This window comes from Cyprinodon variegatus, unplaced genomic scaffold (assembly GCF_000732505.1).
Source record: "Cyprinodon variegatus isolate N-32 unplaced genomic scaffold, C_variegatus-1.0 Scaffold98, whole genome shotgun sequence".
Lineage (NCBI taxonomy): Eukaryota > Metazoa > Chordata > Actinopteri > Cyprinodontiformes > Cyprinodontidae > Cyprinodon > Cyprinodon variegatus.
In genome coordinates, this window is record NW_015150551.1 from 826,681 (window position 1) to 852,614 (window position 25,934).

Here is a 25,934-nt window from a genome sequence, read left to right on the forward strand (position 1 = left end):
GAAAGGAATGCCATAACCACTTGTTGCTATGGGTGGAGGGTGCCTAGGGTGCCAGCCACAATAAAATGCGTCTAACATGGTGCAGATTTAGATAGAAACAATGTGCTGAGGGAAATGCCTGTGACCATGCTGACGTTGAGGCATGCAGTTGATGATGATCTGAAACTAGAAGCAGAAATTATGAATGCAGTGAGCAACATCATCACCAACCAGACAACAGGCGCAGCAGACACATAGCTTCCTATGGAGTCACTAAATTACAGAAAAACATCTTAACTTCAACGCGCCGACGGAGAAGATAAGCCGATAGACTCTGTAAACAAAAGGCTGCTGCTTAACTTATTAAGAGTGACGAGACATCCAGTAGGAACTTCACCCCATCTATGCGGTGAAGTGAAGACTTGATTGAATGTTACGTGATAAGCCATACCTAAAAGAAAGTTTTTTTTTTTTTTGTTTTTGTTTTTTATATATTAAATAATATAGACACACTGGCGTAAATATTTACCCAGCAGACGATTTCAGTAGATCACATTTAGCCTGGTGAAATTAAATTAGTTAAAGGATTTATTGAGTCAGATTAAGGAATTTGTGTTCCAGTAATTCGAGATTTATTCATCTAATATATGGATAATGAAGGATTAACTAGTGTTGATGAATGACTGGCAGGACTTTCTTTATGCAGTTAGACCAAAGCATTATTCAAATATATTTTAGATATTAGGTTCAAAGATTTAATTAAAATCAATGGCAATAGGAAACAACTACTTTCCACAAAACTGTGAAGCTGTGAGCTCGAGAAGCACGTGCGTGAGGTATTTTTTAATAAAGAAAAAAACTGAAGGTATGAATGAGGAAACACTAGAGCCTTGAAGCGATACGTCTCACCTGAAGAGAATCAGTGTCAGCGAGCCTAACACAGAGCGAGCCAGCTGACTAATGATGGCTGAAAATTGAGAAATGTTTGGAGACGGGGGAACAGGGCGTGGCGGAGCCCAAAATCTATGCAGCATTACGCTGATCAACAGGTGTGTCAGAGGATAGGATTTAAAGCTCACTTCAAGTTGAAACGTGGTCATCTGAATGAAGTCACAGCACAACCACCACCTGCGCAGAGGAGCAGAGAAGTTGTGGATCAGAGGTCTTTCAAGATGAGCTTTGGGTGCCGATTGGCTTTCGTGGAGATGTGGTTCAAAGCTGATTGGCTGTGTCGCAGGTCGATGTAGGAGAGCAATCAGTTTCTTCATTTTACACCTCTGAGGAACTTGTTTGGTGATAAGTTGCTATACATATACAAGGAAACATAGCTGAGATACATCAATATGGGAATATAACATTTGGATTGAACAAATGCAAGCTGTTAGTGAAAAATATTACAGACTGAATTAATATTGACTGTTTCTGTTCTTATCTTTATTTAACACCAAGTCAGTCAATCACAGGATGTTTCATTGGTGCTGTATCTATAACCATCTCTATAATCAATGTAGAAAAAATCTTTATTGCCATCACAGCAATCAAACTCCTCTCATACATGCTGACCAGCATTTTGCAACTCTCTACTGGGATTTTAACAGGTTGGAGTACACTTCTTGCCATCATTGAAATATTTCTCTACACAAATCTTCTATGAGAATAAAGTCAGGACATATGCTGCTCCAAACAAAAATGTTTGCCTGTTATTTGCGTTTTCAAATTTAAAGAAACATGTGGGTATAATAAAAAGGCTGCTTTAAACCCAAACTTTCAGGAAGTATGAATAGTTATCTGTGGTAATTAGTTTACTGAAGCTGCGTATTAGACCAGTGTTGCATTGTGTTGGGAAATCCTAATTCAGCTGTCTGATTCAACAAATTCTGCAGCATTGAGAGCATGTTTGTTTAATTCTGCTGAGATAAACAGAGGAGCGATCCTAATTAGGATATTCCAAATTATAATGATACCTTTTGAGAGAACTGCTTAGGAGATTTTTTTGTGTGATGTGTCTGCTACAGCTCTTTGTGCTCTCCTCAGGTAGAGCTATTGTGTTACCTACAGATGCTTAAGTTGACTGTATTAATTTGAAATCATCCCAAAAAACCAAAAGTGTTCTGCCAAATATTCCAATTTACCAGATTATAAAGTAAAAAAATGCATCCTAAGAGAGATTTAAAAAAAAGCATCTTCAGTTTAAGATTAATTATTTTCATCCTGCAGTCTAGCTGAAGCGTGAAAGAATTATGAACTAAGACTGGGGTCGCACATCACAAATTCCTTTTGTTACAGCGTTAAGCTACTTATCTTTTATGTAAATGATAACTTTTGCGATATCTACCTCTGACAGCACACATTATAGATTCAACCCCGTCCCCAGGTGATGAAACAGTTCCCATTATGTGTCTTATGTTTGTGATAACTTCAGGATATATTCGCTAGTACACTGGAAGCAATGTGTTTTGCATTTCTAGCATCATTAACAGTCTGTGTGGGTGGGAAAATTCAGTAGTTAGGATAGACGGGGAGTTCAAAATGAACATCAAGCAGCAACAAACAGAAGAAACAAAGCAGAGGAGACAAAAAATTGAAACAACAGGCGTTACATCACCCTTGATTGAAAGGGGATCTTAATAAGTTTGAGTCTGTCCATTTATCTTACAGTTCAGGGTCATAAAGTGTGAAGCTGGAGCCTGCAGCATAGCAGTAAGACAATGAAGATTTAATGATATAGAAAATCCCAAAGTTGAATTTCATTGGCTATGGGCCATCTTTTCATAGATGGCTTTACATAAATACTCATTCCAGTTATGCTTGAGGTTGATTCTTTTAGTATTAATAGTTAGTATTACCCTTTCATCGATCATAAAAGCCTGCAAAATTAGAAATGTAGGTTATGATGTATTTTGATAAAGTCTAAGAATTTAGTTCTAACAGTACAGTAAAACTCCACTTTCTATTAACTCAGGTTAACATTTTCTTGTATTGAAATGTATTGGAAGATCTGAAGCATTGAATTGGGACAGAAAAGTAGAAACAAATCTGTAAAAGGAACAATGCTTGTCATAGCAGTAAATCTTAACATTCTGTAATGTATCTCTATAGCACTGGAAGCTGATAGGGTTATTGTATTTTACAATTGAGTTTATTAGGAAAAGTAGGTAGCAGCCAATATCATAACTGCAGTTGTCAGAGTACCATTGTTCGGAGAATCTTGGAAAAGTTATTTTGGTCAAACTATGCTAGGGGTTTCCAACCACTGACAAGCAACAAAAACAAAAAAAAGTTTCCAAGACATTTGAGTAAATACTGTTTGGTAAATGTACACCTCATTACTTTCGTATCAGAAAGTTGTTTACATTGTCACAGCTTTTTTGGTGAAGCGTCATCCTTGGTGACACTGCTTGTGGAAAGGCAGTAGAGCGTTTCTTGTTAATGAGAAGTGGAAGAACTTTTAAGGCTGACTCACTTAACAAGATTTTAAAGTTGTTAGGTGATATTTAAAAGCTTAAGAAAATATTTCTGTAGATTACTAAGAGCACTTTCACTTTTCCTTGTACCGGTACATGAAAGATACATTGTTCTGCCTCTCCATGTGTGTGTGTGTCTGTAAGATGTTTTTGTTAGCATGTGTGTGTGTGTACCTGTATAAAAATATAGGTATATCTATATATATAGGAATTTAACCCTAACATTGAGAAACTGTTTGTCGTAAAGTGAGGACATTCTGCTGGTCCTCACAGGGTATTTTGCTTTTGGTTAGGTTTAGGGATAAGGTGTTATTCTGGTTAGGGTTAGGTATACATTGGTAATGGTTAGGCTTGGGCATAGAAAGGGTTGAAACTGACTGAAAATCAATGGGAGTCAACATATGATCCTCACTACATAAAGCAGAATGAGTGTGTGTGTGTGACTGCTCTCGTTTTTAATAAGTTGTGGGGCCCATTTTTCAGGGAAAATGGCATGTTTTCAGGACCGACTGCCGGTGTGGGGCCTGATGCCTGGACCTAAACTGGGAATGTCTGGTTTTGGATCAGTGGTCACGTTTAGGACTAAGGTGTGAATTCAGTTTAGTTTGGGATAAGGGTTAGGTATGAACCCATAATTGTTAGGGTTAGGGTCACGGTTAGGCTATAGAAATTAATGAAAGTTAATAAAAAAAGGCCCCGCAAAGACAGCGAGACAGGTTTGGGTGTGTGTGTGATTTAAAAAAAATGCTTTTTTGTTGAAAGCTTTGCAAGATGAGAGATGCAGGGACAGTCTCCAAGCCAGCTCCCAGATCAGCTTCTGTAATTGGTTGACATACAGCGTCAGGCTGCAATAGTTTCAATTAAAAAAAACTACAAAATCCCATTTCAACAACCTTAACTCAAAGCTAAAAAGTTATAAGGCCAAGAGTCTTTGATTTTCCCAAAGCTTTCCCAAAGCTCTCCACCACTGCAGGATTAGGTTCCCTATCATGAATTATTGGGGACTCTTGGATGAAGGCTTAAAATAGGGCATAAATCAACATAATTATCAGATCTGGTGAACCTAGGAGATATTTCAGTCACCACAAGCTCAGTTGTAAATTGTGCAGTCTGGTTGATTTGATCCAGTCAAAACAACCATGTTTGTGTTTAGGATTTATACTGCAGGACTTTTGCTTCAATCAATAGTTATAATAATGTCTGACAAAAACAACAGAAAGAAAAAAGAAACTCACTATTAATGACCTCTATGCTCCATGTTAGACCCACTCTGCCCAACTCAGCAGCACATTCAACATCTTCTTTAGTAAACACAAGAGGGAAGAATAATGATCCCTCCCTGAACGGTCAAGTTAATTTTTTATGTACAGTAAAGGTGTTTTAAAAAGCCTTTGATTTTGGGTTAAATCCTCCAGAAAATTTAAACTTCAGTAAAGAACTGTGGGATCATGGTCGGTGTTAGTAAAAAAAGATAAAGCATAGGGCCATGCCTTTAAGAACTTTCTAAGATCTATTGCTGTGCTCCTCAGCTCTCCCCCTGAGCTAGCACCAGCAAGCTGCTGCTTCTACTGCTGTGGCGGCCGTCTCATCCTGGTTCTGGTGCACCCTAATCCGGCGTTCTCACACTGATTTCCTGCTGCTCCAATCTGGGCTCCAGAACACTTCTCACCTTATCCCTGTTCTCCAGGTGACAACTCTCTCTGGGATCCTTACAGTCATTAGTTGGTTGTAACACAAATATGTCTGCAACCATAAACGCCAACCCACTCCTTTGTAATTTTTAAGGCAACATAAACATTAAAATTGAGACTTTTAAGTTGCATATGCTAATACATTACATACTTATGTATAATATATACAATTTCTGTCAGTAAATCAATGCAATTATTGCAAACTGAAGCTTTAACAAAAAAAAAAAAAGATCTGGTGCAATGATAAGTAAAAAAAAATGAACCCATGATGCTTTATTGTACCTGCTGGGGCATCTAGATTAATGGTTTAATAGCACAGTTAATATTTTAGTTGGGGGTTCTGCTGGCACAACTCTGAATATCATTTGTGTTTATATAAAATATTTATGTTTTAAAACCAGAAGAGCAGAAAACTACATATATATGACCATTGGAAATCTGCATCTCTAATTTTATCTTCTCCTCCTATTGTCACATGCTGTCTTTCTCCTGTGTTATTCATCTCTAATGATTCTTAAGCTTTACGGCTAACCCCTTGGTGTATCTGCTTTATCTGTGTGTTCCTGAGGGACTGATTGTATCCATCCCTTCATTGACGCCATCATCCACTCATCTGCATAGATGACAGCACAGACCTTTCTTTCATCTGCCTCTGTGTGCTTCCTCTGATGCACTCTTCAAGGGTCATTTTGTACTTCCTCCTTCCTTTCATCTCTTTGTCCACCTTTCAGAGTTGCCCTCTCAAACCATAGTAAGCATTTTATTTTATTTTTGTTGTTGTTTGTTTTCTCACCATCTTGCTGTTTTTGCCCCCTCAGGTCAAAAGTGTGTGTTGAGGATTTAGAGGTTGCAATTTCTATAGATAAACACCCTGTTAGGAGGATTATCCATGTTGTCCTAACAATGTAAACTCTGGATTAGAGCCTTCTCTCCGGGGATACAAAAGCATGATGGTGTGTGTATCTGTGTGTTTATATCGTAGTAACATGTCAGCTAATCAGAGTGGGTAAGATCTCATTAATTCACAGCACATATTTCTTTGTTTCAGTACTAAACGTCTGTATTGAACAGAGTATAAACATTGAAAAACATAGATTTAGGTAGCATAAATAGAAATTAGAATAATTGTAGCGACTGTGCGGTTATGTCCAGCACACAAAAAATATGAAAAACAAGTGAGAATTTGTGGTACCCTAAGAAATTTGTAATAAAATCCTGTCCTTTTCTGTATTTTTTACAAAATCAAACTATAAATAAGAACATCAAAACATGTGGGAAGAATAGAAATAATTGTAACATTGTTTTGTTTTTTATTACAGTGATAATTAATTACTCTACCACAGCCCAGAAAAAGCGATGTACAGTAAGCTACTCCTCTGTTTTAGCGAATATGTTGCTACAGATGTTATCTGATTACACTGTTATGCACGAATGGGGTGGGAGACCTTTTTCCTAGATGCTGATATATTTGTCAGAGTTCTTCTGATATAAACAGGTCCAAAAATTATATATATCGTACAAAGAATGTTTCTACCAACTTTTTAGTTCTAGGCATAGAACATTTTACCAACTCTTTCTTTTAAAACAGCTAACAGTCACTAATATTACATGTGAACATCACCTTTCATTGCTTTTAGGTCTTTACTTTGACTACATAGTACATTTTAATATAAACTCTTCTATTGTACCACTAGTTGTGTTTTTAGGGAGATAATTACTGCTAGGAGGCAACCACTGCCTCAGTCCCTTTAGCAGCCTTAACAAGATTTTCTCCCAAGACTGCGCTGTGTTTAGTCCCTCTGTGTTTATCTCCTCATCAGCTGGCAAGTTTCCTAAACCAAAAAAACTTTAAACATTTCTTAGACTTTTATTCAAAGGCTGTCTTGCTGAAAGACTCCCCTATTCTAAAGCTGTAACTCTCTGCAGCCGTGTCCTTTGGCTGCTTCTTCAATCAATGCTTTTTATCATGCTCCTCAACAGTTTCCCTTGAGAAGTCTCAAGCCTGGGAATAAACAATTTTGCCCTGCATCAAACTTTTTTATGACAATATTCCCGATCTGTTTACATGGTTCTTTGGTATTTATTGTTCTCTTTGTTCACTCATTTTCTCTAAAAATCGTCTAAGGTCTTAAAGAAACATCTATATACATACAGGATGACTTTCTTTACTTATTAGGTAACTTCTGATTGTCCCTAGGAGTGTTGGCTTTTATCAAATGGTTACATATGAAAGGGAATTTAATATATGCAAGTCACAATTTCAGTATTTTATCTGTCAGGAAAGCATATTTCATGTGTTTTATTTCATAAGTATGACATACTTTGTGTCTCTCAATCACAAAGAATCTCAAAAGAATACATTAGCTTTTGCCTGTAGGATGACTAAATGGGTATGAGTACTGTAACAAGGCAGTGTAGGTGTAAATTCTTTACTTTAGGAAACGTTAATTAACCTGCATTGCTTCAGTGGCTGCTAAGCCAAACTGCAGGTGGGTTGGAGGTGAAAAATCTGAAAACAAATGAAAGCGAGGAAGGGGGTAAAGAGATGCTTCAGACGGCAAAGTGAGGGCTTGAGGAGGTTAAGGGTCATCCACCCCAATGATATCTCCTGTTCCAAAGAGGCAGTCACGACCCGGTCAACGGAGGTTCAGGTGTCAGTGAGAGACGACTGACTGACAAGCCGAAGCGGGAAGCCTCCTGTGTTCCATCCCGATTGGACCTTTCATCCTTCCTTCCCTCAGTCTCCCCTGTCACTCTGTGACCCATTCTTCCCTTGCTTCAGCTGCAGTCCTCTTCACTCTCCTTCCCTAACTCTCCTCTCCAGTCCTGTCATCCCCTCATCCTTCCCCCATCCTTTCTCCACTCACCCTCTTTTTCACCCCATAAGCTAAACATTACCACAGGGTTTCACTCAGCAGGCCAGGCTGGCTTGGAGAGCTCTCTGTGGGAGTGCATTCGTCTTCACACACTGAAACGCACACATGTACCAACTGCAATAGCACAGTTTGCGGCCAGAGAAACATGAGGCTAATCTCTCCAAATAAAAATTTGAAGTTCTAAAAAAGTTGCAGTTTTAAATCAAAGTTGTTGTTTTTTTGCATGTGTTCATTACTAACAGTCTGTGAATTAATGATATCTTCTTGCAATACTGTGATACAGTGTAGTGAAAAATGATTTCACCCTTTTCAGATTTCTGCTCTTTATTGCATTTTTGTCTCACTTACACACTCTTGAACGTTTTACATCAGACAAAAACTACTACAACTTGAGGCAACTTGGGCATATTTGTTTTGATTGCATTTGGTTACCGTAAGTAATAGTTTTGCAGTTTTTCAAAGTTTGAATGATGGAAACTAACAGCTTGTCAGACCCAGAGTCAAGCTAGTTTTGGCAATTTAACCCAAATTAATCACTGAATCTTGCAAAGCCATGTCAGAGGGTGGTAAAATATCTGTCTAAACTTTCACAAGGTAAAATTTTTACTTTTTTTCAGTTTTCTGAGAAAAATTACATTTCTGCTACATAGCAAAGTTATGTTGGCTGAGGCTGCTTGTTTTATCATTGCACCTAAACAGCTGATTGTAAGTGGTTGGATAAACAACTCTGAAACCTTGAAAAGCAACTGATGACTGACAACTGATAAGCTAGGGTGATACACCCAGAAGCATCTACAAACGGGACTTTGGGTTCTAACACAAAGGGTTTTTTTTTTTCAAGAAAATATGAAACCTTAAAAGTCATCTTTTGAAAGCCTAGATGGGCAATATCAAATTATACAGCAAAGGTCTCCCACAAAAATGAACATTTCAGTTTGAATTGTTAAATATTGAATAAATCTGGTAAAACGAGGAATCGTGTAACTTAAGATACTATCATTTAAATATATTTATATCAAATTTATCATCTGTCCCAAGACCATTATTCTGCAGTATTAAATTCAGGCACATTAGTAGAACAAGAGGGTTAATATCTGTAAAGATAGAGTTAGTCTATCCACACATATCCGGGGTCATGGTTCTCAGTAAAATGTGTAATTAATTCCTTTCAGGAATTACATAATTCCAGTTATAGTTGCGTTAAATGCATTTTTCATTTTTAAATTAACCAAAACATCCCATTACCTATATGATTCTTGCATTAAGCTGAATGCAGTGTAAATGACTTTTTCCTATCAAAAAATATTTTAACAAAATCCACTATATATCAGTGAATCTATGTTTCTAAGTCACAATGCTTTATACATGGCAGAAAATGAAATGTCATAGCAGTGTATACCCAGGAGTTATTGTCTCTCTGAACAGGGAGCTGGTGGATAATTCACAGCTGACCACAGAGCTCAGTAATGGTGTCACCTTATCAACCCCTGCTGACAAAATGTGCCTATTACTTCTTTACATGGACAGTATGATTAATACAGCTTGGTCATCAGTGCAAATTGAATATTATTTAAAAGTTGATGCCAGCATAACAATATATTTCTTAAAACATGAGAGTTTATAAAAAAAAATACATAAATAAAAATATATTTTTATTATATATTTATTATATATATATATATTTTTTTTTACAAAGGTTATAAGCTAGATTTAAGCTAGATATCACTTCAACTTTTATCTTTGTTTTAATCATATAGTCTGTACAAAAATCTGTTCCCCTTTTTTGGCAATGTAAATTAAAATGTTTGTTATGCAAACCTTTGGAATCAACACCAAGAAGTAGAAGGCTCTAAGAAAGCAGCACAATGCAAATGACGGATATTTTAATGCAAATTGTTGACAGAGTTCTTGTAAAGTGTGGATGAGCATCATAGCATATTTAAATCTATTTCTAAAACATAGACTGAAAATGAAAACATTCAGCAAGAGGCGCATGAATAGAGAGGTAACTAAAAAAGGTTTTCTAAAGAAGTTGCATTGATGTTTCACTTTTGTACCTTGACAAATAACTACAAAAGAAAATGTATTTTTCTTAGCAGTTAAGTGTAAAATTGTTTTTAGAAGATACATTATGGAAACAAATGTTCATGGTTGCCTAATGTAGGCATGGTTTTGATTCACAATCATTTGCAGATCTCTCTGTTAAAAGTAAATTCCTAGTTTTATTTTGATAAAAAAAAAATATTTTTATAATAAATAGTATTGTTTTGTGTCAAAGCCAAACATACACCGGGGTGCCCATTATCGTTCAAGCAGGTCTGTTTCTATATTTAGCTGTGTTTTACCCCTACACAAACCAAGCTGCTGCTGTTAATAAATGAGAGTGGATACATTCTTAGGGAAATTAACCCTGGTCCAGTGCTTTTGTAATTTTTACTTAGCTTTTTCCTGACCCAATCTCATCTCCAATCAGTTGTATCTTAAATTAAAGATGGTTCTAAAGGAGGTCTGTTCAAGTCAAAAGCTGTTTTTTTTCCACTGTCACCGCATGCTTGCTTCATAGGAAGAATTATTGCAAAGTCAATGACCTAATGAGATTAAACAGACTTAATGTAGGACTAAGTTTTTAAATAAGATTTTTTTATCAGTAGAATTCAGTTGCTTTGAATTAGAACTAGAATGAAACTACAATGTGTGCAACTCTGGGTGTCCCTATGACAGAATGACAACCTGTCCAGGCTCTACCCTGCCTCTTGCCCATAGACTGCCAGAGATAGGGACCGGCCCAACCGTTTCCTGACGGAATAAGCCGGAGAATATGGATGGATGAATCAAACTGGAACAGATGCTACTGCATTTGAATCTGTCTATATAGCTATATCATATTAGACTGACACAACTACATATTTCTAGATATAAATTGAGTTTGATCTGTAAAATACCTTGATGAAATATTGCAGATAAACAAAAGTGAAGGAAATTGTAAATGTAGAGCTACTGTACGCAGACTAATAATTGTAAGAAATAATGTGCCTAAAAGTTTATCAAACCCTGGTCAGGTATAAAGATACCTTTCAGCCACGTTTTTCAACTTGATATTGTTATTTTTAAACAGTTCTTTAAAGAAGAAAATTAGTTTCTAGCCAACAAATAACAGGTACAAAACTGCAAAAGTTGATGAAGGGGATGAAATGCAACACCTGAAAGTAAAAATTTGACATACTGTACTATGAAAATAAACCAAAAACAGAAAAATCCTAAGAGAAATTCAGGGAAGTCACCTCACAACAGGTAACAAGTCTTACCAGATAATATACTTGTAGATTTAAGATTTTTTCTGACACAGCAAGCAGGTCATAACATTTTTAGTTTCTGCTGTGCTGTACACATGATGCCTTACCTAAAATTCTCTCTTCACTTCGTAGGGGAAAATATGATTATATTCATCAACATTTTCCTGTCGGTGGAAGGGAGCTCGCCTCGAAGGCATAGATGAGGTTCTCATCACTCCTAATGTCTCATCACCACGTTGACTGGCATGCCTGAGGATAGAAGACAGTGTGACGGACACTGGCAGGTATGCATATACAGACGTACACCCTGACAGGTGCAGGCTGCCAGTCGGCTCTTCTCTGTTGCTTTTCATTAACTTGTCTAATAGAACCAAAGACTGTCAGCAGAAGAGAATGACAGAGAAAGAAAGGAAGGGAAAGGTAGAGGGAAAGATTGCTTACCTTGGTTTTATTTCATTTATTTATTTTTTTGCATGTTGTGGGTGTCTAAAATTTAGGTCCACCTTTCCATATCATGTTGCATCTTATTTGGTATCCTCAGGCCTTACAGGCATGCACAAGTAGGCAAAAATATATATGCATGGGGAAAATAAGCAGAAGATGTGACAATAAACGAACAAGTGCTTTAGGCAACACAGTCTTTTATGGAGCTAAATCAGTCTCATTTTTCACAAATACGCATATGTGATTCATGCATACACAGGACAAGCTCCACACACACAGCACAATTCACGCAAGCATACAAGATTCAAACATGCATAGCACATGATTTGTCAAAGTAGTTCTGGTCCATAAACAATTATAGATTAAATTACAAAGTCTTTAAAATTCTCTGCATTTGTGTGTGGATTTTTGAGACTCTCCTGACGTGCCTCAATACACAAATGCATTTTTTTATACAGGGGATGGTTTGCAACCAATCACAGAGCTCCCTTGTATAAGCCAATCACAAGAAAGTAATCCATGTGGGATGACTATTTGCTCTGCTCCGGTGTTCTGTTAGCTCAGCATACCGCGTCAGGCCAGCAAACCCTTAGAAATACATATTACCTCTGTCTCCATTCTCCTTACAGTACATCCAATCATGCTGTTATATTTCGCGATTTAGTCAGGTTTTTTCTCGTAGTTTGTGCATAAAACAACAAAAGAAATAATTCCCTTCGTTCGTTACACACATTAGGTTTAAAAAACAAACATTGCATGTCCGTTAGATGAGGATCTTATAAAAGAATGATCTGCATTTTTTCATTAAATATTTATAGGGAGAGGATTCTACACCTCAGTGACTGGATATGAGATTTATTTGTTTTTAGTTTGTTTAATATGAGTGACATGCGGATCATTTTAGTTTTATTTATTTATTTTTACAGCACATGAGGAACTACTGAAATTATTTTCAGATTACACATAAACAGATTAATAAATTCCGTAGGGGGAAAGGAATTACTTTAGGGTTAGGATTCACTTGATGATAACAACCTACTGAGCCTACTGGCACAATCTGAAGCCATTCAATGGGACTGATAACCACTAATAATGATCAGTCACCGCTCCGCTCCTTTTATTACTGTGTGGATTTTTTTGTGCTTGCGCGAATCGTGCTGTGTGTGTGTGTGCATGGAGCTTGTCCTGTCCATGTATGAATCACATATGTGTATTTGTGAAAATGGAGACAGATTTAGCTCCACATTCTTTCGGTCCTTTATATTGTCTGCAAGCACAAAAAAAAAAAAAAAAAAGGGGGGAAGCACTCTATATGAGAATGCCATCAAGAATTTTAGTGAAATAAAATGTTTGCTGAAACACTTTTGCTTCTTGCTATAAACACCTACCTTATTTCTTTGCTACCCAAAGATGCATCACTCTACTAAAGGTTAAAGAGAAGATATTCTAATCAGGGACTCTTTACACAACAGCAGCTCAATAAGGTCAACCAGTGTCACAACATTCAGCTCGCAGGGAGGAATGTGTAAATACAAGTATGTGTGTGGTTTACTTTGTAGTCAACCACTGTTTATTTTTTCTGTTGCCGTAGCGGCCGATCCAAACGCAGTCTCCTTTAAGTCCTTACCTTCTTTTTCTCTTGTAATGTCTTACGCTGAAATCAGCATTGTTGTACTGTGGTGTGGCATACATATAAGCACGTACGCTAAGACATGCAGACTTAACTCTGAGGTGCATGTAAAGCTCCGGTGCCTGACGGGGCGATCCGCCAGCCAATCGGCTGTATTGATTATTGGGTCAGAGGAGGCCGGTGGAGCGGCAGCAGTAATTAGGGCTTTTTGGTGTGGATTAGCCGAGAGAAAAGGTCACCCACTCAACGACGGTGGCAGGACCACAGGCAGGGAAGGGGAGGGGTAGACAGGACTCATGACTGTCCCCAACCGTGATGACCACAACTAGTGATTGGCAGGCCATGTACGTTTCATAGAGTACATAGCAAAGATATTAAAAACCTTTGTAATCCATAAACGTTCTTACATTTTCTAACTTCACAACACAAAATAAGTGCATAAGCAGAAAACAAAGAGATAGCTTTCTGGTTCTTGCTTCTCCTGCTTTAAAGACAAAACAAATTAACATAAATATGTAATTTGTTTTTCTACTAATATTTGTTTAGTTTGATACCTATAAATACCTTTCTGGAGGTTGCCCTCTTAAATGACATGACTATTGAATAGAATCAACTCAATGGGTCAAACATTTGCACAAAGGGACGAATAATGTGGAAACTTTTGAGACGAATAAGTAAAGGTCAAGCAAAAAATATGAGCATTATTTTTCACATTTAGCCTAAAATGATCCATATGTTCCAGGTCTTCTTGTAAGAGGAGATATGTAGTTCTCCCAACGTGCTGAGTGGAAGCGGGCAGCAGCTGTTTAGAAGAGCAGCTAAGAGCGACGCTCTATGCCCAATAAAGCTGTAGAAAACACCAATCACTCCAGCAGCCTCTCTGGCATCTCATTAAAAGTCCTTATTCCCTAGCAACAGGAACACTGAGAATATCAGAAGCTTATATTTCCCTAAAGCTGCTATATAGGATTGGGAATATTATCCAATGGATATTTGTCTTTAAGTTGTCTTTTGGGATATATATATACACAACGTGCACACTTATGATAACAGCTTTTCAATTTATTGTGCAAAATAGCCAGCATACCCATAGAAACTTTGGAGGAGCTGCAGAGATGTCTCAGGTGGGAAAATGTCAACAGGAGAAGTATCAGTTGTGCACTCTACAAATCTTGCCTCTATAAAAGTGGTAGAAACCAAGGCAATGTTGAAAGGAAGCTAAAGGACATCCAATTTAGAGTGTGCCAGAAGTCAAATGGGAAAACAATTAACACGTACAAAAAGGCGTCCTGGTCAGTATACAGCAAAATCAAACATTTCATGTTGAGGGAATCGAATGCTCCTCCTCACCCTGAACACATCACCCTGTATAGTTGAGGTGGTAACTATACAGGGGTGGCAGCATGATGCTGCTGGGATATTTTCTGTAGTAGGGACTGAAGCAAACTAATCCTTCTGCCATGAAAAACCAAAACTTTTTTAAGTCTGAAAGATTTTAGCAAAGTTTACATTATTTTACAACAAAAGCAAAAAACGTATTTGGACTAGTTTTCAAAAATGTGTTTACGTTCATGGAGTCCGAATTATAGCTCTTAAAAAAGTTTCTGAATTTTCTTATTTGGAACTTCTACTCTCCTTCTCTTTGTCAAATTTTAATCTTTGACTCAGATGATGAGTGATGTCAAGGTTAGGAAGTTTAAGGATTGTAAATATATTTTTAAGCACCACTAATACTCATTCAGATCTAGAAACAATTAGACAATGAGAGAACTCTGGGTGAGTTCTCGTAAAGGTTCTCAGAAATCCAGGTTATAGTTATTCCATAAAAATTAAAAAACAATCCCCTGGACTTTGTTTCCACGTTTGAAGATGTTCCACTTCTGATCCAGGCAGTGTTTTCAATTAAAAATGTCAGAACTCAATGCTATTTCTGACGGGTTTTTTTCCTGGATGGGAAGCGGAACTTCTCCAAATTTGGAAACAAAGTCCAGTGGTTTGTGTTTTTTTTGTTTTTTTTTACTTTTCTGGAGGGAGTTTGTTGGCAGAGTAAAGGTGAAGCAAAGTGTAATTTTTACACAGAGCACAAATAAAAATAAACTCTACAGTTTAGAGTAAACATTTCCGATAAGCTATACATATATGTATATCTGAAAAGATATATTTTCATACATATTTTCAGTTTTTTTTACTTTTTTGTAGGAAGTACCAATTCAAACATTTGTAGTTTTGCTTTTTGGGATTTATACCTGTTGCATACTTTTCTCCCTCTCTTCTGCAGACCTGCACGTTGACTTCCCAGTGGTAGGGCTGGTTTGAGAGTATCTTTGGAGGTCATGACCCTTAGGCACCAAGAGCAGGACAAACAGGACTGAGGTGCTGCAACAACACATGGAATGTTCTCTTTGTTTAGGTTTTTCTTCACTTTACTTGCAAAAGAAAATCAAGTAAACTCTCCCTTCTGCACTTGAATAATAAAAAAATCCTATTAAAATATGTGGAAGAAACGACATAAGAAACATTTGTGGGATGAAAAATGATAAAGTCTCTGGGTATTGTTGTCTTAAAGCTCAATATGCATTGTTCTTTCTCTTTCTAGTGGCTGTTTAACATAGTGGTGGAAATGTGATTTATTTTTAAGATCTCACTTGAACATATATTTGTTTTGTCATCCACAACCACTTTGTCTGCATTATCTGTCCGTCCCTCACAATATATTATCGCCCCTGCGACTGGTTCAATGTGGAACCGATTGTTTCTGTAAAGAAAAAGCATAATAAAGTGAATGATTAAGAGGGTGTCTGCTTGCAAGTGTTTATTGGGAGTAAGCTCCCCTTCCTCCTCTGCTCCTCAGAGTGAGAGAGTAGTAGAGCTGGACAAATTGGGAGCACTGTGTTGTTTTTTTTTGCAAAGCTACAGCACTCCTAGTGGTGGAAACACGGAAGAGAGGATGAATTTCTGCAAGAGTGACAAAAAGACAGCAAGGTAATGAGAAGTGTTCGGATACATTTTAAAAGAAAAGCATAATATTACTGTTAAAGGTCTATAACATCCAAACCTTGAATTTGAAAACATTTGTTTCAGTTAAAGACAAAATGTTAAGAAAAGTTTTAAATGTTTTTTTCACTAAATAAAAGACAACAGCACAGCATACTGTTAACTATACAGTTTTAAATTGATAGATAATACAAAGAGATCTTTGTTTTTGTTTTTATACATCTGTTTTTTCTAAATTATGTTTTGGCCATCGTGATGTTGGATGTGGTACCCATGGCGTAATTTGTTTTAGATCATCATCATTTGAAAGAATTAACCCTGACTCATTATCATCAGAGCCTAACACATTTTGATGTAAAATGTACTAATGAACTAACTAGTTAACAATACCATGCTCCCGCATAATATTCTTATAGTCTTTAGAAAACAAAAAAGGCCCATAGGATGACAGATCTATCACTGTACTTAACACACTAGACATGGAGTTTTTCCTTTTTTTAATTTTGATTCAAGCCAAATGACATTGAAGTTGTTGAAAAAAAATTAAATTTGAATTTAATTTGAACCAAAGTTCATTCCTTATTTAAGTTTTTCCAGCTTTTATTGTCATTACACTGTCACAAGTACAGAGCAATGAAATACACTCTCTGCATTTAACCCATCCCCTTGGGGAGCAGCAGGTGCAATTGTGCGGTGCCCGGGGAGCAATGTGGGAGTAAAAGGTCTTTGCTCAGGGACCCAGAGTGGCAGACTATGGGAGTGGGGCTTGAGCTCAGAACCACTGGATTCCAAGCGAAATCTGCCTAATCGACACTCCACTTTTGACATGGTTTACCTTTTTATTTCTTTAACAAGCCTCTCAAACACCTGGTTGTCAAGGAGATACAATCTAATAAAGGTTAAGGAGACCCTGTGAGCTCAAAATACCAGAAGATATTATTTTAGCCCCCATATACCGTCCTGCTTGAGATAAAATAGATATGGGTCCAACGAAGTGGCCAGTAACCAAAAAAATAGCTTCTGTGTCAGTATGTAATTAAGAATGTATAAATTTCTAACTAATCGACCCCATTGGGTCTGATTGACTTAGGAAAATAAAGACATTTTGAAAATGCCTTCAGCAACTTATAATCTAAAGGAGTTTTTCAGGGTATCAATAACTGTGCCATAGAAGGTTATTTTCTAAGAGAGCATTTTTTTTGCTCTCACATAAAGAGGCTACTTCAGTTAAATGTTGTGCTCCGTTCAAGTTTATCTTCTATTAATTTGAAGGTTTTAAAATCTTTACCTGGGGTGCTTTTTTTGGCAAGAACATCAGAAAGACATACCTTCTGACTGACCTTTAAAAGAAGTCAAATTTATCATTTCCTTGTGTTGTGTTTCTGCATTGACAGTGATACTTGTTTATGTCACAATGCCTGAGACACTGAATGTGGAAGTATACGTAACTGTCAATGCTACACAACAACGTTACTCACTCTGTTTCTGGACCTAAGAACAAAACTAATTGTGTTTTCACCTGCATATCCGGCCACAGGTTGTGTTTGTTTGAACCTCTTTTATGTATGAAACAAAGTGCATGATTTGTAAATGTCAATGGAAAATGCATGCCCACAGAGACTCTGCAGAGCTGTTGTGTTGTGTAACAAAAAAGGACATACAAAACTGGACGGCAGGTCAGCAAAAACCATGTGGAGGGCCAAACAAACAGTGAAACCTACCAGTCACCAAACAACTGCTAGTTCCTCCTGCCTTCTTTAAAAGACAATCAAGGTGGACAGTACACACTGTCATTGAGACGCGCGGATACACTTCTAACAGATTATACCCAGGATCGATCCATAGATCAAAAAACTACAATAAGGCTTTAAAACAAGCATTGAATTGGGATGATTGAGTCTATTGTAGGCATTATTTTGTGGACATCAATACATTTCTAAAATAATTAGGATGTTTTTTCCCCACTTCCCATATCAGAATTGGTTGGGTTCATTTAAATGATTGGTTTCCCAACAGCAAACTGAATTTAAAGCACAGATTATAATATTTGTTATAGTTAAGGTCATTGCCATTCTGGTTCAGGCTCAGTCCCCTTTATTGAATAGAATAGAATTCAACATCATTGTTATTACACTGTCGCAAGTACAAAGCAACGAAATGTCGATTGCATCTATCCAGAGGTGCTATACCGGATATAAATATTTATTTACATGTGCACAGAGACTATGTATGTATTGAATATAAATGGTACATATAAACAGAGGGTAATTCTAAGAGGCTATAGAATAATTAAAATTAGGATATGGAATTTATATATATATATATATATATATATATATATATATATATATATATATATATATATATATATATATATATTAATGGGTTTATAATACAGGATAGCCTATTGCTTACCCAATTTAAATGAAATAACTTGTTCTGCTATTCCCCAGTCCCTGATATCAGGCTGAGGACATTTTGCACCACTTCTCACTTTCATCTAAAGTTGTTTCTTGCTTGTGCGGCCCAATTTAAGTCATCCTACAGCATCCGATTGTGATTGAGCTCTTGACTATGACTCAGAATGCATGGTGGATAGCCTTTGCTTGGACAGTCAAAGCTAAGCATGATGAGAGTCATTTTGGACTTTCTCCTCTTTTAGACAATGTTCTTTATATTGGAATGGCGGATTTAAAATACTTTCCAGACCTTTTACTAGACTCACATATTTTAACAAATTTCTTTTTTAATGATCTCACACAGATTCTTTAACTGTACCATGGTGTTTTCTCACACAATATCATTATTGTTTTTACAGTCAGAGGAACACTAAACTAAATATGTTAGGTATAAAGAGGCTGAGCCCCCTTTATAATGCTGGTAAAGAGGCTGAGCCCCCTTTATAATGCTGGTAATGATGACTTCATAACATGTGTGTAAAGCCATAAGCCTATGTTCGATTTTCAAAATTTTAAGTTGGAATAAATATGGAGGTAACACATTCTTTTCCTGTGGAATTCACCCCCCCCCCCCCCCCCAATATTGGAAATATGTTTTCCTCTTTGTTGTCTATGTAGAATAAATATTTATCCAAATTGCACAAATCTATAATATTATTTAATATTTATTATCTACTGGCCGACTTTTTAGGATGTATCCTGGCTCTCGCCCATTGCCGGTTAAATGGACCAGCCAGCCCACAACATGTGACATATAAGGATATGCTAGCATAGATGATGGATCGATGGAAAAACGGACAGACGGATACTTTTTAATGAAAAAAAATGAGAGCTAAACTTATAGGCTGACATATGGTGCTCTAGTTCTTTTGAGACATTTTTCAGATTTTTGGTGTAATTTACAATCCATGCAGAGCTGAGAAAATAAGCAACTTCAAATTCCAACCTGTGTAATTAATTTGTGTTGTATTATCACTAATGGATAAAAATTATAGTTCGAATACGTCATTGAAACCCGAAAAATGACGTATTCGTAATATGTTAGAAATATTACTGGTGTTGCAGGTTTTTGATGTATTCTTGACAAGAAATCACTTACAGTGACTGGAAAATGACCAACAATATATTGAAACATTTCTATGATAAAGACAGCAGATTTTTTTTCCTCATACGGGAAGGAAAATCTGTAGCAGACCATGACCCTGGTATATTCCATTAGCTGGAGCTATACACAACAAATAGCAGGGGGGATAGTCCCCCTGCAATATAGAGTTCACCACAGGGTCAAAAGTGTCACCACATACATCACAGCTGTAGCAGAACGGCACACACAGTTCCCATGGAGATCAGCCATATTTTCCCCCTGCTGTGCGAAGCCAAAGAGAACTGGGTGGGTGCCAACATAGACGGAAAGGCAAAAAGAATTGTAAGCCCAGTCTTATGCATGTGTGTATGTAAAGTCAGGGTGTTTATTTGGCCAGGCATACACCCATTAATGGATGGATGTGTGCCTTCCTTGTTTGATCTGACTATCTGTGGTCCCAGCTGGGGTCTCATCAGGAACGCCGCGCAACAATGGCTTGGTTAGCTGCTGTGGGAGTCGTGAAGTATGATAAAACAGGCAAGACAACAGAGTCAGGAGCTCCATCGAGCATAATCAGGCGGTGGTAGATGGGCTGGGGCTCTTGGGCTTCAGGGGCCATAAGTCTGGTGATTAAACATGCATGCGGAGAATCCTTCATCTCGCGAACGAAACAAAAGCCGCCCTGCCCTTCCCACGTGTTCTAACATCACTGTGGAAAAAGCCTGTTTCCCTGGCAACCAAACTGGCTCTCTTTGTCACAGGAATGGGTAAGGAGGAGGTGAGGAGAAATGAGGAGGAGGAAACGGGAGGGGTGGCGGGGTTAGAGCACAGCCATGACACGCCACTCGCTGACCTCCAGCTAACCTTTAGGTGAACATACCGTACTGGTTTCTTGGTTCCCAACAGCGATGTGTTGTTTAATCAACAAAGACTATTTCTATTGCCTAAAATAAAAATGATACAGGTGCATTTTTCTTAGTATTATCTCACAACATGATGTAAAAACAAAACACTTTAAGGCTTATTAGCGACCACAAATTGTTTTGGAACCCAAATGAATCATGTTAGGACAAAAATGTCAAAGTGTGTTGCAATATTACATATAGTAAAAAAGGTCCTACACATTGTATGAAATCATGATTTCCATTAAAACTGTGCATCTGAAATTTCTATAGTGCAGTTATTGTGTTTTCTTCCTCTTGTTGTTAAATCTGATTAAATAGGAATTAAATTTGGACCAAGACAATTTGAGTCAATACAAATAAAAAAAAAATTCATCATAATTTTTTAATTATCATAAAAATAACTGATATAAAATGTAATAAGGTAAATAGCCTAAACCTAATAAATGGTTTTCCTAACTTGGGAAGCAGCAGCTGCACCCGGGCTCGTGCGATAACTGGAAATTAGTCCTTTATTTAACTTTGCAGAAAACCTGTCCCAATGTTCTTTGCAGAATTGTTTTATTACGTCCACAATGTGTGGTATTCAAGTGGGTAAAGGTGTTTAAATCTGGACTTTGACTAGGCTTCTCCCCAAACTCAATAGAGTTTTCCAAACTATTCACAGAACTCCCAGGTAAGCATCAGATTTTTGTCCTACTGTGTAACTCAGTTTTACTTAAACTTAAAGACACTAACCTATATCCAGATATTTTCCTTCAGAATTGTCTAGTAGAGAGCTGAATTCATGAATGTATAGATTATGGTGATTTGTTCAGATCTTGAAGAAGAGAAGCAATAAATCCCATCCATCACATAAACACCATCTCGCTACTTCTTGGGCATCATCAAAATATCCTTTTACAAATGGAAGGCAGGTTTTTTCTTCCTTCAGGTCGGCAGTTTTATGGTGACAAAAATGAGTCAATACTATTTTTGCGTTTTCTCTTTCTTATTGAGTCATAACCACTGAGCTTAAGGCAGGTGGTCTGCAGTGCTTTGGATGTTTCCTTGGTTCTTAGCTGGCCCTATGGATAAGTCTTGGAGTAATTTGCCAGGCAGATCACTCCTGAGAAAGTTAAGCACTCTTCTTTGTTTTCTCCATCCATAGATCACTGTTCTTTGTGGTTTTATTGAGTCCTTTAACCTTTGAAATTGCTTTGAGGCCTTTCTAGACTAATACATTTCAATGATTTTGCCTAGTATCTTCTGTTGCTCTTCTTTCATTCACAGGGGGATGCATTGGTTTTTGACGTCTTTAAGCCTACTTCATGCTGGTTCTATGTGAGAGATTTCTAGAACTAAATTGGTCTTGCTAAAGACTCACAAATCCTTTTTTAAATTGCTTCTTTCTCATGTCCACACTAGTTTAGATGGCTTTTTTTATTAATAGATAAATCTTTTTAACTATATTTTGAAACCTATATTCAGTTTTAATTTTATCAATTTTATTTATCTACAATTAACACCTGTTTGATCATGATAAATACTAACAACGTTATGCAACAAATCTCCTCACAGTAGAGTTTTAATGGAGGCTGTGATCTCTCTGCTTTTTTTTTCTTTTGCAGATGTTAAATATTTCTGCTTTATATTTACATATACAGTGGTCTGTGCGAGCATGATGTGTTCACTATCATTTTCATCAATTAAAATGCCCCTAGTTTTTCAAAAGGCTCTCAGTCAGTCCAGATAATTATGGAGGTAAATAATGAGAATATTCTATATATGTATATATAGTACAGCTTGCTTCTAGGGTTTATTATTAATGCTTTTTTATTGGAGGATGAAAAAAATCTTGAAATAAATGAAAAAAAAAACGAAATACTAAAGTACAAACAATTAAAAACTGTTGATATCCATTGACATAAACACAATGTATCTATAATTTACTACTTCCCAACTTAATTTTTCTTTTTACCAATAATGTGAACTATTAAAGGTCACAACCTGTGTTTTTTTAAATCTAGTTTTAAGGGCTGCCTGTTGTGCAGCAGTACAGAAGTTGCCCCAAGTACAGAGATCATTAGTCCCTTGATGCACCCGTCTCGGGTTCAAATCACAAGCTTCACGCCTTCACTGAATATTCTCTGCCTATTTCCTGCCTGATAAGCAATAATATACTCAAGACTGGCTTTTCTATAACATTATCACACATAAGATTAGAAAGTTTTAGTATTATAGATGTTGAATGAATCTGCACCAAAAAATTTAACCAAAAGCGCATTTTCCCATGAAAATAATGTAAAATATTCTAAATTTAAGTTTGGAAGGCTGTGGAATTTCTACCTAAAAGGTGTAGGATTTTGTTTTAAGAATGCCTTTTCATCGATCAAAAAAGAAATAAAAGACTCAAGGTTAAAAGCAAGTCACATTAGATTAGATTTAGATGAAATCTAAAATTGTATCTTATTAACTAGAAAATGTACAACAGTTTCAGAGGGATAAACTGTGGATTGTATATACAGAGCAACTGAAAATATATAAATCTGCCTAGATTTAAACTCATGATAAAGAAAAAAAAATATCAATAAGTCCTTGGAGAGTGGGAGGGACATTTTATATGTGACCTTGTTTTCAGTTTGTTTACATCAACATGTAAATTACCTTGTTAAATGGAGACAAAAGTAGGAGTTTTAATCTTTTTTGCCTGTGTCTAGTTTTTTTAGGTTATAGAGGGTCTATGCATGTAATTGGATTTCTTAAAAATAGAAAAAAGAAACAATCTAAAAAATGAAACAGAATAAAATAAATTACACTTTACCTGAATTCTGTTCTGTCTTTACTTATATCATCCCATAAATCTAAAACCCCTTTCTTCTACTGCCCCCAGTGGCAGAGTGTAGCCCCTATAAAGGTGAGATAGACAAGCAGGGTAAAGAAGGGCAAAGTGAAAAAGAAATGACTCAAAGCGAGGGAAATGGAGGATGCAGTTTGGAAAAAATCTTGGTGGTGGGGGAAAAAAAAGACAATGGCTTGTTAAGGCAGGCAGCCAGACAAAGAGAGGAAGAGGAGACATAGTGAGACGGCGCTTTTATGTCGACCCATAGCGGCTCACATTGAACCAGGCTGGCGCTGTAGCTTTAACGTTAACACAGCGTTTCCCTAATGGCCTTAATGACATATGGAGCACAGATTGCAACAGAAGCTGGTTCACTTTGAAAACCGCTGTCGCCTCCCTTTGGGCGTCGCAGGCAGAACATTAAAAAGACGTTGCAACCGAGTGTACAGGTCATGTCTGGTAATGGTTTTTAGATTATAGTTGGAAACATCTTTTAATGACACAGAGGGTTTCAATTTTATGTGACAGTAGTCTGTTCTCAACAGGTGTATCTCTATCCTTTTCTATCTTTACCCTAAAAGAACAAAAATAAACTTCCTGAGCGATCTTTATCTCAATCACTTGATTGCCGTTCTTCCGTGAATTCTTGTCACTGGCCCGTACGACATCTCCTCATGGCGCATCACCGGCCATTTTGTTTCAGCTTGTTCCCATCAGCCATATCTCCTTCAGTCCGTCCACTTCTCACTTATCGTTCGTCCGTCATCTTCTCTGATTGTTACAGATTATATCCGGGCACCTTCGAGGTGTTTTTATGCATTGTGGAAATAGAGCTGATGGTCTTTAAAGCTCTGTGGTGTAAATACTTGCCAGCACAAGAGATTGGATCAGATTTGATCATGGAAGCCAGCAGCAAATTAAATTTGTTTAAAAAAGAGATAAGTTTGTTCTCCTGAACGTCTTTGTGGAAGAACAAAACAAAAACTACATAAAAAAATGTGAACTATCATTTACAGCTACGCTCCGGCCTTATTAGATGTCATTGGATTATTTTCATTTTCAGAACATTTCAGCCTCACCACCATTCTACTTTTCAATTTCTGTTTCACATATGAGTCTCTTCACGACACAGGAGAAGGCAACACTGCCTCTTTTGGTAAAATGAGGCAAATGTGTTCATCTCTGGCAGATGAATGATGTCAAAGAGACATATTTATATTCATTTAGGAGCAAGGAGGAGGAGAACCCATCTGTAACGGATGTGAAAGGAGCCGCTACACGTGAGCGTGCGTGCTGAGGTGTGTGTCTACGTGGGAGTGTACGAGGGCGCGTGTTGGAGCATGTGTTCCAAGGTATCCATCGTTTGTGATAAATGAATCATGCTTTTGTGTGGGATGATTCCAAGTTTGCCCGTGTGTGTGTGCGTGTGTGAGCGTCTGCATGTGAGTGAGGTCATTCCCCGGTCACTTGTTCAGGCTGTGTGATGAATGAAGAGGAGAGGTGCCTGCGAAGCCGGGGAGATTTGGGAGAAACATTGTTCCGCCGGGTTAAAAATGGTCTTGTGTTCTGCCAGAGGCTGAGGGAATGCTGCTAAAAAAAAAATGTAAGACTGCCATTTAAGTGGATGTTCATTATAACCGGGGTTTAATATCAATCTCACCAAAGTAATAACCTCTTGAAATATGACTATTTGTCATCCGGGAGCACAGAGTTGCTCAATTAGAGGTTTCCCATGTAAATATCTAAAAGTTGTCCCTTGCCTCTTTCCTGCAGGAAAACAAGCAGTGGAAGCAGCTCTGTTTGGTTTGGATTGCAGGCCATGAGCCTGACAGACGTGTGTTGGAACAGGGAAGTGTCAGGTTGTAATGGACAGGAAGTATGCACACCAAACAGGAAAGACTTCAGACAGAGAAGGCTACCGAAACCTAGCAGCATTCAAATAGATTAGGTTCAGATATTTTAATGAACATCTAAAATACATTAATACATAAATTAATAACCTTTTAAAAAAGAGCAAATATTAACATGAAATAAGTTCAATGTAAACAGAAATGAATGAATGAATGAATGAATGAATGAATGAATGAATGAATGAATGAATGAATGAATGAATTAATTAATTAATTAATTAATTAATTAATTAATGAGTGAGTGAGTAATTTTGGCTTTGGAGCTTTGTTCATGAGTTTTGTAAGGTATCTTATATCAACCATGTCATTTCCTGCACACTGCACAAAAAACAAACTGATCATTTAAATTAAATTTCTACAATCTCCCACCCGAAGCTTGCAGAGATT

The 25,934-nt window shown here is 37.1% G+C and overlaps 1 long non-coding RNA gene across 2 annotated transcripts in view; it reads left to right on the forward strand.

The window, feature by feature from the left end:
- LOC107084347 overlaps window positions 1-16,144 on the forward strand; it is a 27,378-nt gene extending 11,234 nt beyond the window's left edge. For both annotated transcript variants that reach the window (XR_001481221.1, XR_001481220.1), the window contains exons 2-3: window positions 11,436-11,587; window positions 15,656-16,144. This is a non-coding gene — a long non-coding RNA (uncharacterized LOC107084347). The remainder of the gene's footprint in view (window positions 1-11,435; window positions 11,588-15,655) is intronic.
- The last annotated feature ends 9,790 nt before the right edge of the window (window positions 16,145-25,934 follow it).